Here is a 13,257-nt window from a genome sequence, read left to right on the forward strand (position 1 = left end):
CAACACAATTAAAGGGCAGTGAGTCTCTTGAGGTTGAATATAATTAGTACTTTAGTTACTCAATGAATGTTTATAATTTTGAGGAAAAAAATACTGTTTTTATTTATTTGTTAATATTTTAAAATTATTTTAATGTTTATTTTTGAGAGAGAAGCGGAGCATGAGCGGGAGAGGGGTAGAGAGAGAGGGAGACACAGAATCCAAAGCAGGCTCCAGGCTCTGAGCTGTCAGCACAGAGCCGGATGCGAGGCTCGAACCCATGAACCGCGAGATCATGACCTGAGCTGAAGTCGGATGCTTAACTGACTGAGCCACCCAGGTGCCCCCCCAAATACTGTTTTTATTCAATTGAGTATGGCTCATTTGTTTTTAATTCCTAATATGCAATAGCTACAACTTTAAAAACCCAAGATACAAGTAGTATTTATTGGGTGCCTAAACTGCTTTAAACAAATGTGCAGTATTTGTTATATCTTAAATGTTAACCTAAGTAGAGCAAGCCTCTAATTAAAATGTCATGAAGAGACTGTTTACAGGAAAGCAGTTTCAACCAAGTCTCTAAAATCAGATAATCAATAATGAATTATGAAGTCATTTAAGGATTTTTAGTAAACAATTAATTATGGCATTCAAATGTCTCCATAACACTCTGGGGTAAGAATTATCATCCTCATTTTCTAAATGAGGAAGTAAGCATTAGCAAAAATTAAATAACTTGCCCACCAACCCAGTTCTAGCTAATTCTGAAGCTCTTGCTTTTTGCTGGACAAGTCACTATTATTATGGAGATGAAAATATGAAAGAGGATATTTTCTGAGGAGGGAAACGGAATATTTTAATTGTCTAGTACAGTATGTAGATATGGATATAGTTCCACTGGCATAATTAATCATTATACTTTGCTATTAGAATCAACCTCACTTGAGAAAAAGGAATTCAAGTCCAATCTAAGTATCCTTAAAGGTACACAGTTAGACCTCGTTGCAGTCAGACCTCTGACTTCTAAACCACCAGCTTGCTTTGGTTTAGGGAAGTTTAACAGAATGGGTACTCTTTGATTAATATTTTTGCACAGCTATTGTTTTTTGTTCACTTACTCCAGATGATTAGATAAATGTGGCAATTAGGTTCTATATTTTTACTTCATTTGCTCAGTTTTGAACAGGAAAATGGAAATGCTGTGTTCATAGTTACGAACTTTCCATATCGCAGGACCTAAGAAGTTAGAAGTCCTTTAGACTAAAAGACTGACACTTTCCCTAAATTAGAGGGAAATTTGAACTATTTATGGTGGTCTTTTACTTCCTGGTTAATGTATGTTACCTTCTAATTTTGCCAACAGTGATAAATTTAAGTATATCCTTGTCGTGTAACTTTTCAGGAACAGACAGTGGAATGGGCGAATTATGGGCTCATCAGTACCAAGCCTACGCATTTTTGTCATTTAAAGTATGTTGAGGAAACAGAGGACAAAGGGCCAGTGGCTTGAGTCTAGCCTCAGTCTCAAATCTGAGAAGACAGTTAAATAAACACTACATTTTAATGTTCATCCTTTCCTTCCCACCCTCTCCCTTCTTCCCTTCTGTCTCTCAGACACGCTATACTTATGAACACATCTCTTCCTAATAATAACCCTAAGAGGTAGTAGGCACAAGTGTTGTCCCTGTTTTATAGATACTACTCACTTCCCCCTCCTCAGGCAAGCAAGTTTCAGTTGAATCCCTTAGGTTCTGATTTCAGAACCATATCTACTCTGTTGCCAAAGTCTTGGAGGGCCTTAGCTCAGCAGTTCGAAGGAGGAAGGTAAACCAGTTGCTGTGAGGCCAGGTGGGTTCTTCAATTCAAGAGATTTGTTTCATCAAAAAGCTACCTGGGGTGATGTGTGAGATGTTTCTGGCTATCTTCAAAGATTTAGAATCAAATTTTAAAATCTGAAGGAGAGAACTCTAGAAAGAGCCCAAAGAGGTGTGGCTTGAACCAAGGTCCCAAACCAGAGGTTTGACTAAAACTAGACTGTGTCCAGAAACCCTCAGTCTCTAGTAGCATTGCTGTCTGTAGTCAATATAGGGTACCAGCAGAAGGAATAGAATTGTTGCATACCTCAACCCTGGCCCCTTCTATATTCTTACTGGTGACAAAACTAGGGAGTCTCCAATATTTTTGTCATAATTTGCCTAAATTGGCTGGCACTTCCAATGCCTCCCCTTCTTCACCCAGAAATAATGTCGTGGGTTCCCCATAACTCCTCTGGACCTGCACTCACGGGCTGCCTTGTCTCTCTAGGCTTGGACTATAACCCACTGCTTCTCACTGCTTGATGTGTTCTGATGACTAAAGGATATTCCCCTATGCCCTGGTTTTCACTTCTGGTTTTCACTGTTTTTCACTTCGCTGCTTAGAACATTCTGGTGAACACTGTAATACTCTATCTGCTTTGGTTTCAATTCTGGTTTCTCCTCTGTACTTTATCTTAAATCTTGGCTATCATCTCTACAACCTAAGTAAGGCTTTCCACACTGCTGCCAAAGTCTGCCATCCACGTGCTTGCAATTAATTAAGATCTACTTCATGATTCTGATCTTACCTGGCCCACAACCTCAGTTTCTTGCTCCAACTCCTTAGCTAATTTACTTCTTCTTAGATTTTCATGATACAATAGTTTAATAGGCTCCCTTAGTGTCTTCATTATTTGCCCAAGTGAGAATTTCAGACATCACAGAAGAATATTGAGATGTCCTAGAGTCACTGGGGCATCTCAAGGTATACCATAGGTGCTGATTACTTAATTTATTGCTTAAACTATTTTATTTTATTTTATTTTATTTTATTTTATTTTATTTTATTTTATATTTTAGAGATCTTATTTTTAAGTGATCTCCACACCCAACATGAGGCTCGAACTTAGAACCCTGAGATCAAGAGTCACATGCTCTGCAGACTGAGCATTCAAAAGCCCCAATTCAACTCTTTCAAATGGAGCATTTATTATATGTGAAGCACGGGCATGGAGGACACCATGTAGGACTTAGGGAGGACAAGGGACAAGCTCTTCGGAGTTTGCATTTAGTGTGAGGAGACAATAAGCAAGTAAATAAAGAGACAATTTTAGAGTGATAAATACTGTTTTAATCCATTTGGGTTGCTCTAACAAAATACCACACAGTACCTTATGTACAACAATTTATTTCTTACGGTTCTCAAGGCAGGAAGTCTAAGATCTAAATGCCAGCATAGTTGGGTGTGGGCTCTCTTCCAGATTGCAGACTTCTCTTTGTATCCTTACATGGTGGAAGAAGGTGAGCAGGCTCTGTGGGGTCTTTTCCCATTAGGGCATTAATAAGGGCATTAATCCCATTCATGAGAACTCATGACCTAATACATGTACCTCCTAATACAAGACCCACCTCCTAATACAATCACACTGGCTATTAGCATTTCAACATATGAATTTTTAAGGGACACAAATATTGAGACTAAAGCAAATGCTATTACAAAATTCAAAAAGAATGAGAAAAAGTAATCAGGGTTGAAAAGGCAAGGTTTGTCCATTTTCAAGTTAATATATAATGTGGACTCTTAAAGATATTGTATCAGTTAACAGTTAACACTCACTCCAAAAATTAAGAAGGCTGATTTCTCCATATCCAAGCTAACACTATGTTATTACGCTTTGCAAAGGCTTTGCCAATCTAAGTAATGCAAAAGTGGTATCTCATTGTCACTTGAATCGCTATTTCTTTTATTCTGAAAAACTGAGCCATTTCATAGTTTCTTTGCTGTGATTTTCTGTCTATGTCCTTTTCCCATGTTAGGTTTGGGTTTTTTTGCACTCATTTGCTTAAGTGTCCTTTAAATAGAGCACTTTTTTTAGGAAAGTTCAATTTTATTTATTTTATTTATTTTTTATTATTTCGAATCTTTACTTATTTTGAGAGAGAGAGAGAGAGCATGCACATGCATGCACAAGCACATGTGTGTGTGTGAGAGGGGAGGGGCAGAGAGCAGAAGGGAAAGAGAATCCCAAGCAGGCTCCATGCTGTCAGTGCAGAGCTCAGCACAGGGCTCCATTCCAGGAACTATGAGATCATGATCCCAACCGAAATCAAGAGTCAGACACTTAAACTGAGCCACTCCAGGAGTCCCAGTCATATGTTCTAAATGTGTTTTCCAATTTGTATTTTAAACTTGTCTGTGATATTGTTTCCATGTAAAAGGCAAACTTCCTTTTTTTTATGCTTGACTCTAAATATTTGGAGAGTAAAAAGATTTCAGGTCAGGTTCCCTAGAAGCTAACCCAAGATAAGGTTACTTGTGCAGTGATTTATTAAGGAAGTTTTCTCAGGAAAAGGCACTCAAGAGAATGAAAGAAACAGAAGAAAGGAGATGCAGACAAAAATGGTGTAATTTCAATAAGCTCCTGAGGAGGGCAGTATAAGCCTGCTCACACAGAGGATCCAATGAAGGGCTGTGGGAAGCAAAACCACACTGAATGGGAAGGAGTGAGGATGGAAAGCACACTGAATATGGAAGGGGGGATGCACAACAAATTATGTAAGGGACCTTGGGGGATCTGTGTGGCATTGCCAGTGTCTATTAATAATATGTGGGTCAAGGGTCAACGAAAGGAAAGAATAGAGAAGTTTAAACCCAACATTTCAATGTGGAAATCTCTTATTATTTACTTGTGATTAATTATTAAACTAAGCAACACAAGAAATCCACCTAATCAGGACAATTTAGTCCAACCTGACCTAGTCACTAATGATTATTCATGGATAATTTGTTTTCTCCTTTCCCTCACCTCTTCCTGGATTTTCACAATCAAACCTGATGGTGCCAAAGTTATGGGAAAAGTCAGTTTTCAATAAGTTGAAGGCCAAATAAGTAACTATAGGTTAGATCTTGGGAGTCTATGAAAAGAGGCAATGGATTGAAAAGAGGATGCTTAATCTTGGTTAAGGAACACAGAATTTAGCCTTGCTAAATTTAGCCTTGCTTTATTAGCATTGTTAATAAAGAACGTCTTTGCTGTATTTCTGGAGCAACTGGAAAATAGCCCCTGATATTGACTCTCATTAGCATCTCACACTATTTCTTCTTGGAAGATATAGGCTCCACTAAGGAAAGGTCTTGCTTTTACCTCTTGTGAAGTAAAATTTTATCTTGTAAGTATCAAGCTGAGAACATTTGAAAGACTCATGACTCTTTTAGTGACAAACACTTCTCTAGGACAGAGCATTACCCAATTTAGGGCTGCTTTCTTCCACCTGCCACTCTCAGGCATGTGCATGTATGTAGATTAGTGGTTCCCTGGGGTTGGAGGGGAGGGATTGGGGAAAAATGAATAGTGACTGCTAATGGGCTTGGGTTTTTTATGGGGTGATAAAAATGCTCTAAAATTTAATGGGGTGATTAATGCACAACTCTGTGACTATAGTAAAGACCATTGACATGGATGCTTTAAATTGATGATAACAAATAACAAATAACAAATTAAATTGATGAATTGTATAAGATGTGAATTATATCTCAAGTTGTATAATTTAAAAAAATATTCTTGGGGTGCCTGGGTGGCTCAGTCGGTTGGGCGTCCGACTTCAGCTCAGGTCATGATCTCACGGTCCATGAGTTCGAGCCCCGCATCAGGCTCTGTGCTGACAGCTTGGAGCCTGGAGCCTGCTTCAGATTCTGTGTCTCCCTCTCTCTCTGCCCTTCCCCTGCTCATGCTCTGTCTCTCTCTGTCTCAAAAATTAAAAAAAAATTAAAAAAATTAAAAAAAACATATTCTCTTCTCTAGAGGAAAGCAACCCAAATTTTGACACTTAAAATTCTCACAGACTAAAATCAACAGAATATGGATTCATTCTCAAAACTTACCGAACACACAAATAACAAGCTAATGTTACTGAGGTTAGCAAGAATTAAAAAAAAACAAAACAGATATAGAATCTCTTAATGTTCAAGGAATTATAACTATCAAATATTAAGTACTAAATAAAGTAAAAATTAAATACTAAAAAGTAAAAATATGGAATCATAAAAATGATTAAGCAAAAGACTATCAAATGATAAACAGGATAAGCAGGAAAAAAAAACACTAAACAAAACTATAGAACTCCAAAACGAGACATAACATTGTAAAATGGGCCAGATTACTTACAAAGGAAGGCAATTGGATAGAAAGAAGTTTTTTATCCCCCAAAACAATAGAAAACTATGATAAAGATCTACAAAAATCTTAAGGGAAAATAATTATCCATTTATACTTTTATACCCACCAAGACTATCTTTCTACATTAAGGGTAAAATTAAGAAATTAACAAATTAAAAACCCAGAGAGTTCTCCACCAGTCGACTTTCACTAATGGAACTATAAAAAATGATCCTCGGTAAAAAGGAAAGTAATCCTAGACAGAAGTTTGATATATAAAATAGTAAAATGAGGGAATAAAAGGTCAATATGTAAGTAAACCTAATCAAACTATGTCCATATATAATAAAAATAATAATGATTTTAATTAGGGAAATTAAAATGAAAAGAACTAAAATACTGGACAGAATTGCCAATTTAACTAGAAGAAGAGAAGGTAAAAAGAAAGGAAAGGAGAAAAGAAAGAAGAAAGAGGGAGAAAGAAGAAGGAAGGAGGGACAGACAGGCATCCCAGCATCATGGCTCTCACAATCCCTAAGAACAATCTATTTTCTGTCTCTACCACTTAGGATGTGAAGCGGAATACCAATTAATGTTTTTGTTTTTTTTTTTTAAAGATTACATTACTTTTTCTTCTCTTATTATATATTTTAATGTTTTTCTCACTAAGAATACACATTATAGTTGATTGGGAAGCTTTTTCAGAATATGATGTCAGCTCAAGACTTCTGACTCCACAGGAGGTGGTAGGCCCAGGAGTACTTGTTTTGGGATGGCTCCCCAAGTGATTTTAACATGCGTCTCTGGCTAGGAAAAACTGAATTATTATTCTCTGTTTTAACAAACATTTTTCAAGTACCTCCTATGTGCCTGGTCTGAGTTTGGCCTAGAGATACAATGGTGAACAAGATAGTCCCCACTGTTCAGGAAGATTTGGTGAATAGGGGGAAAAGAAAGTGGAATGAAAAAAGTGTCCATTGTACAGGATATAGGAGTGGCATAGACTGTCCGTTATTCTCCAATCTCCTGTTCTCTTTTTTAATAGTAATAGACTTTAAACTAGCCAAATGGCTGTCAGAAATAAGACCACATTTCTGTCTTCCTTGCGGTTAGATGGGGTCAACTGAACAAATTCTGCCAAAGGATATAAACAGGTATTCCCCAGACAGTTTCTAGGAAATATTCTAAAGGAACTTTATTGTGTTTGCTTTATTTCTTCTTTGGATTTTCTTCCGTTGGGCTGCCTGGAATTCAGATGTGATAGCTAGAATATCACTTACCGTCTTAAGATGATCAAGTAGTGAGTCTGACGATCCTTAGCCCCTGTGCTCTTTGTAGAGCAGAGTCTTGCACTATCTGCCTCCAAAGGGCAAAATAAATTAATATTTTTAAAAGGGGGGAAGGGCAGATTTCATATATCCCGGGGGAAATATAGATTATAAGAATACACACATATTAAAATGAGTAAATGCTCCTAAGTGAGAGTATAGCATGCTCTTATACTTAGGAGTACAAACACATTCCAACATGTAGTACATTTATTATCTATTTTTCCTTGACAAAGGAATTATAAGTTATTTGGGGGTATCAATCAATTTGAATGCATAAAATTACTTCTCTTAGTATCTTAGTAGAACAAAATGGAGTAAGTGGTCTCAATGAAGACCTAAGACTTTTACTTTCCAGACACAAAGAACAGAGTTCTAAGTTTGCATAATAAAAGGGATATTTGAAGTGAAAAATTGATGGTTCCTGGCTCTGCAGAGAAGAACAAAGTGTCAAGTTCATAAATGAATGTTCAGCAACATTAAAAATTTTCCAAGTTCTTAAAATTAACATTAAAGACAAAGGAAGCAGCAAGTGTTTACATTTAGTTCTCTAGTAGAAACAAAAAGCACAATATTAACATTCACTTTGACACAGTATTTATTTTTCCTGTTATTAAGCTTTATTCTATCATTTTAAAATATAACATAATAGAGCTGCCACTCCAAATTTAGAATAAGCAAATTTCTAAAAAATATTGATAGATAAATATATTACTTTTATTTGAGGTACATAGCTTAATAATGGTTTATTCTGTTTCCCTTTTCTTGATGATATTATCATTTCCTTGAGTTTAGATGGTCAATCACTTATGGCCCTTGTGTTTGTATACCTCAGAGTACAATACCTACTAGACCTTAAGAAACTTTATATTAGTTTAGCTGTCTCCAGGAAGTCTTTCTAAAATGTGGTTGGAAATACATTTCTAATGTATAAGATCATGAGTTTCCTCCAATGTGATTAGACAGAAGTCAAAAAGAAGCCTAAACAAGACAACTGTATTTTAAACGTCTTTTGACATCAGCCTACAGAGAACTTCCTCATTCCCTTTTAAAGCTGAATGTTATCCCATTGTATAAATCTACTATAATTCATTTAACAAGCCCATGTTGGTATACATATTGGCTCTTTCTCCTTTTTTTTTTCCTTCACAATGTATTTGTTGATAAAACCGGATTATTTGTCCTACAAAGCTCCCTAGGATATGAATTTTGATCTTTATATCCCTGTCATGTTGTTCTGCATTTTCCTTTGTTCCTTATGCTTCCTGTGAATTGGTAGAAGCCTGATCAGATTTCTGTTTGATTTCTGGAAGGATTTGTTCTTAGCTAGTGTTATATACTTCAGTTAGGCGGTAGGTAATGTCTGGCTTTATCTCTTTTCATGATATTAGCAGCCATTGATGATCTGTGCCTGAGCCAGTAATTCATTAGGAATCGCAAAATGGTTATATTCTAATTTTATCATGCCTTCTTCATTCGTTGGCTCGAAAAAGAAAATTTCCCTCTTCCATTATTTGGTTACCCTGAGGTATATAGAGTTCATATAGGAAATAGCTCAATAAATGGTTGATTCTTTCCTGTTATTTACCAGTTTTCAGAATAATAGGTTGGTTCCTTAACATTCTTCAAAGCAGTCAATGAAGGTTTTTCTTTAATATCACTTTTACCTCATGGATTTAAATACATTTCATGCATTTCAATCCATTGCAGTTATTTCTTTAGTGATTCTTGAATTTTCCCACCTTTGGCAGCGGAAAACTCTTTAAGTTGGCTAGTGAGTATTTATGATACAATTCTAGTGATCCTTGATAGCATCCTTGCTTAATGGTATAACAAGATGTTTCAGATTTTGTACATTTCCTGTCTTAGACCTAGAATCAGACATTCTCCTAAGAGACGCTGGTTTCTTTTATAGGTAAATGGCATTTAGATATTTAGAGTATGCAAGCTAAGGGTACATTGATAGTAGATTGGTTAATTTAACAGTTTTCCTACATGGGGTCAAAAAAAGCATGGATTATCTGAAAACAGAATCAGTATGCTTGTAATTTATGTATCCCCGTAAGTTAGTAAAAATAAACTTGGTACAAATAAGTCTTCTGTATTCTGCTGAGATCTGATGAAAAGATAACTACTTTAAATTTCCTTAAAAAGGGTTCAGGCTTCGATACTTCTTTGTGATATTAAGTTAGTCATTTCAATACTCTAAATCATACATAACTCTACTTCAAAATAGAGATAATATTGCCTATCACAGCTTTTATGGGAAGCAATTTTGAAAGTACTTGATAATAATAGCTAACATTTGCTAGGGATTTTTTATGTGCCAGGTTTTATGCTAAGTATTTTACGTACTTGATTTCATTAAATCTGTATAAAAAGACAAAAGATACCATTATTATCTTCCTTTTATAAAAGAGAATATGGCAGATTGGAGAGGCTAAGTACTTTGTTGTTTCCGTAAAGGGAAGTTAGGACAATCTAAAGAAGCTGTGGTCATTAAAGCAGCTCAGGAGGTATATTTCCTTTCCAGAAGTGAGTCAAATTAAACAGAGGATCTAAAACTGGAATATCTGGAGTGTGATTGAACATAATTAGCAATAGTAGCCCAAATTAATTTTTTGAAATGCGTTAAATTCATAATCAAAGCTGAATGAATATATTTGGATTCCATTACAACCAGTTATGGTGAAAGAAAATTAGGCAACTCGGATTCTGGATTGGGCATTTTTTTTGTTTGTTATTGTTTTTTGCTGGGGGTGTGGGAAGTATTCTTTCTTTTTTTTTTTAAGTTTTTAATTTTAATTCCAGTAGAGTTAAAATACAGTGTTATATTAGTTTCAGGTATACAATATAGTGATCCAACAATTTTATACATTATTCAGTGCCCATCGTAATAAGTGTACTCTTTGATGCTTATCACCTATTTCACCCATCCCCTCACCCCCAGATTGGGTTCTTTTACAAACTCTTTGACTTTGCCAAGCGATTTATTCTCTTCAGGCCTGAGGTCTTCACAGTGGAGTGAAACTACAGATTTCAGAGGCTAATGTGCTAGGATTAGAATAGAACACTAATGCTTAAGTATGGCTTTGCAATAACTTACTATTAATGTGCAGAATTAAAAAAAAACTTACGACAAACATATTGCTTCCACTGGTTCAGATTTCTGAATCATTGATTGATTCATTAATTCTGGGGGGCACCTGGCTGGCTCACTTGGAAGAACATGTGACTCAGACTCAAGGTCATGAGTTTGAGCCCCACATGAGGTGTAGGGAGTACTTCAATAAATTTAAGAAAAAAACTCAGAATACTTATTGGACATATACTATGTGGTAGGCACTGTAGCAAGTAGTGTTCTAGCAAATACTGAACACAATGAAGTTCTCATTTTTCTAGTTTACATTCTAGTAAGGGAAGAAAGAAAGAGACAAATATGTCATATACACTGTGTCTGATGGTGATAAATGCTACCAACCAAAAAATAAAAGGAAGTTAATGGTGAAGAGAAGATCCAGCCCTAGTGCCTTCTTTGCTCTTCCTTGAATACACCACGCCTGCTATCAAATGTGTACCAGCTGATTCATTTGCCTGAAATACTGTTCCCCCAAATATCCTCATAGCTAACTCTCTCTCATTCACACAGCATCTGCTCAGTGAGGCTCAATACATGAAAAATCCCATCCTTCCCCACTCTGCTCTCTCTTTTATTCCCCATAGATTTCATATCTAATATAAATTTCCTAATGGGGCACACCCGGGTGGCTGAGTCGGCAAGGATCCAACTCTTGATTTCAGCTCAAGTCATGATCTCACAGTTCATGAGTTCAAGCCCACAACGGGCTCTGTGCTGACAGCATGGAGCCGGCTTTGGATTCCCTCTCCCCCCCCCTCCACCCCCCCGCCACCACTTTCTCTCTCTCAAAAAAAAAAAATTTAAAAACTTAAAAAATATTTTAAATTGCTAATTGGTATGTTTAATGTCCATCTAGATGTAAGTTCTAAGAAGACAAAGTTCTTTGTTTTGTTCAAGGATATGTTTCAATAGTACCTGATAAGTAATGCTTAATAAATTAATTAATGTAAAAACTGAATATTAGATGAATGAATGAATTAGGAGGGTGATCTGGAAAATATTCTCTGATTAGGTGGCTAAGTAGTAAAAGTTTGACATTTAAAACTTAAGGCAAATTGTTGATTAAATTTTTCCACATTCAGTTGACAGACTATTCTGTGCCTTTAAAGATGATACTCAAATAATATCGGTGAGGATTATGAAATAGCATGAAAACTACTTACAACATGGTTAAGTGAAAAGCACAGAATGTAAAATTATTCATATGTTATTATTACAATCATGTAAAAAAAGTCTTTAGAAGAAATGCTAAAAAGAAATATACCAAAAGTTGCCAATATATGTTACAGTGATTATTGGTGACCTCCCTTATTTTTTCTATTTTCCAAATTTTCTATTATGTGATTATATCAATTTTGATATGGAAAAAATCTTAATTTTTAAAAAGTTAATCTGTGTGGGGCGCCTGGGTGGCTTAGTCGATTAAGCGACCAACTTCAGCTCAGGTCATGATCTCATGGTTCATGAGTTCGAGCCCCGTGTCAGGCTCTGTGCTGACAACTCAGAGCCTGGAGCCTGCTTTGAATTCTGTGTCTCAGTCTTTCTCTGCCCCTCCCCCGCTCACGTTCGGTCTCTCCTTCAAAAATGAATAAACATTTAAAAGAAACTAAAAAAAGAAGTTAATCTGTGCAATGATATTTTTAATTCATAGTATTATAAAAGGTTTTTATGTTGTTTTGTTTGTATTTTACATTTAGAAATTCGACCCTAACCATGTCGGTAACTTTGACAAGCTGGACCTGGAATTCAAACAGCACACCTGGGCTGCAAGTGTTTCTAGAAAGGGAGAAGTGGAGCAGGAGGCTAAATCAATTCTCATGCCTCCAAAATAGCATCATACCTATCTTGGTTTTACCTTTGGAGGAGATTTTCTCCAGGGGAAGGAAATCCTATCAATTGTACATGCCTCTCAAGAGAACACAGTGCATAAGTGGTTATAAACAGAACGTAACATCAGAAAGAGGAAACTACCCAAGACCCTGTTTTATCATAAGTGTTTCCATTACTTTGGTGATCAAGGGAGATACTTGAAGATTAGCAACATCTATTAAGAGCCAAAGTATGCATGGGACATGCTATTCCATTTACTCTGCAGAATAATTCACTGAGGTGAGAATTATATTATCAAATGTCAGCGAGAAAATGGGAAATATAAATAACTTGCCCAGAGTCACACGTCCAGATGGGTAATGAAACCACGATTCAAATTAAGTTCAAATTGACCTTATAACCACACTGCTCAAAACTTATATATGGGGTCAAAATATCAAATATTTATTGGTAGGACCCCTTCCCAATAGCACTTCTAGGTCCTTTAACGGTTTATTAAATATTTCTTTTAGTGATGACTTTTGCTCGCAAAGACACAAACCACCTTTTTATTAGCAAAACATCAATTTCTGGATCTAGAGCAATGTCAGCCTAGGCAAGTGTGGATACTATTCTGAAGCCTTTCACAGTATTTACATTGCCAGGGTCTGTAAGAGAAGGACTCATAGTGGGTGAGAGAAGCACCATATTAGAAGAGACAGCTTTGTAATGAATTGGGAACAGCTCCCCTTGCCTCAATCTCTGCACCCCTATGAGAAGTCACACCAGGACCTGGTTCTGTGCTCAATGAGCTCAGGTGGGGAAGAGAA

Source organism: Acinonyx jubatus, chromosome A2, assembly GCF_027475565.1.
Source record: "Acinonyx jubatus isolate Ajub_Pintada_27869175 chromosome A2, VMU_Ajub_asm_v1.0, whole genome shotgun sequence".
In the NCBI taxonomy this organism is placed as follows: domain Eukaryota; kingdom Metazoa; phylum Chordata; class Mammalia; order Carnivora; family Felidae; genus Acinonyx; species Acinonyx jubatus.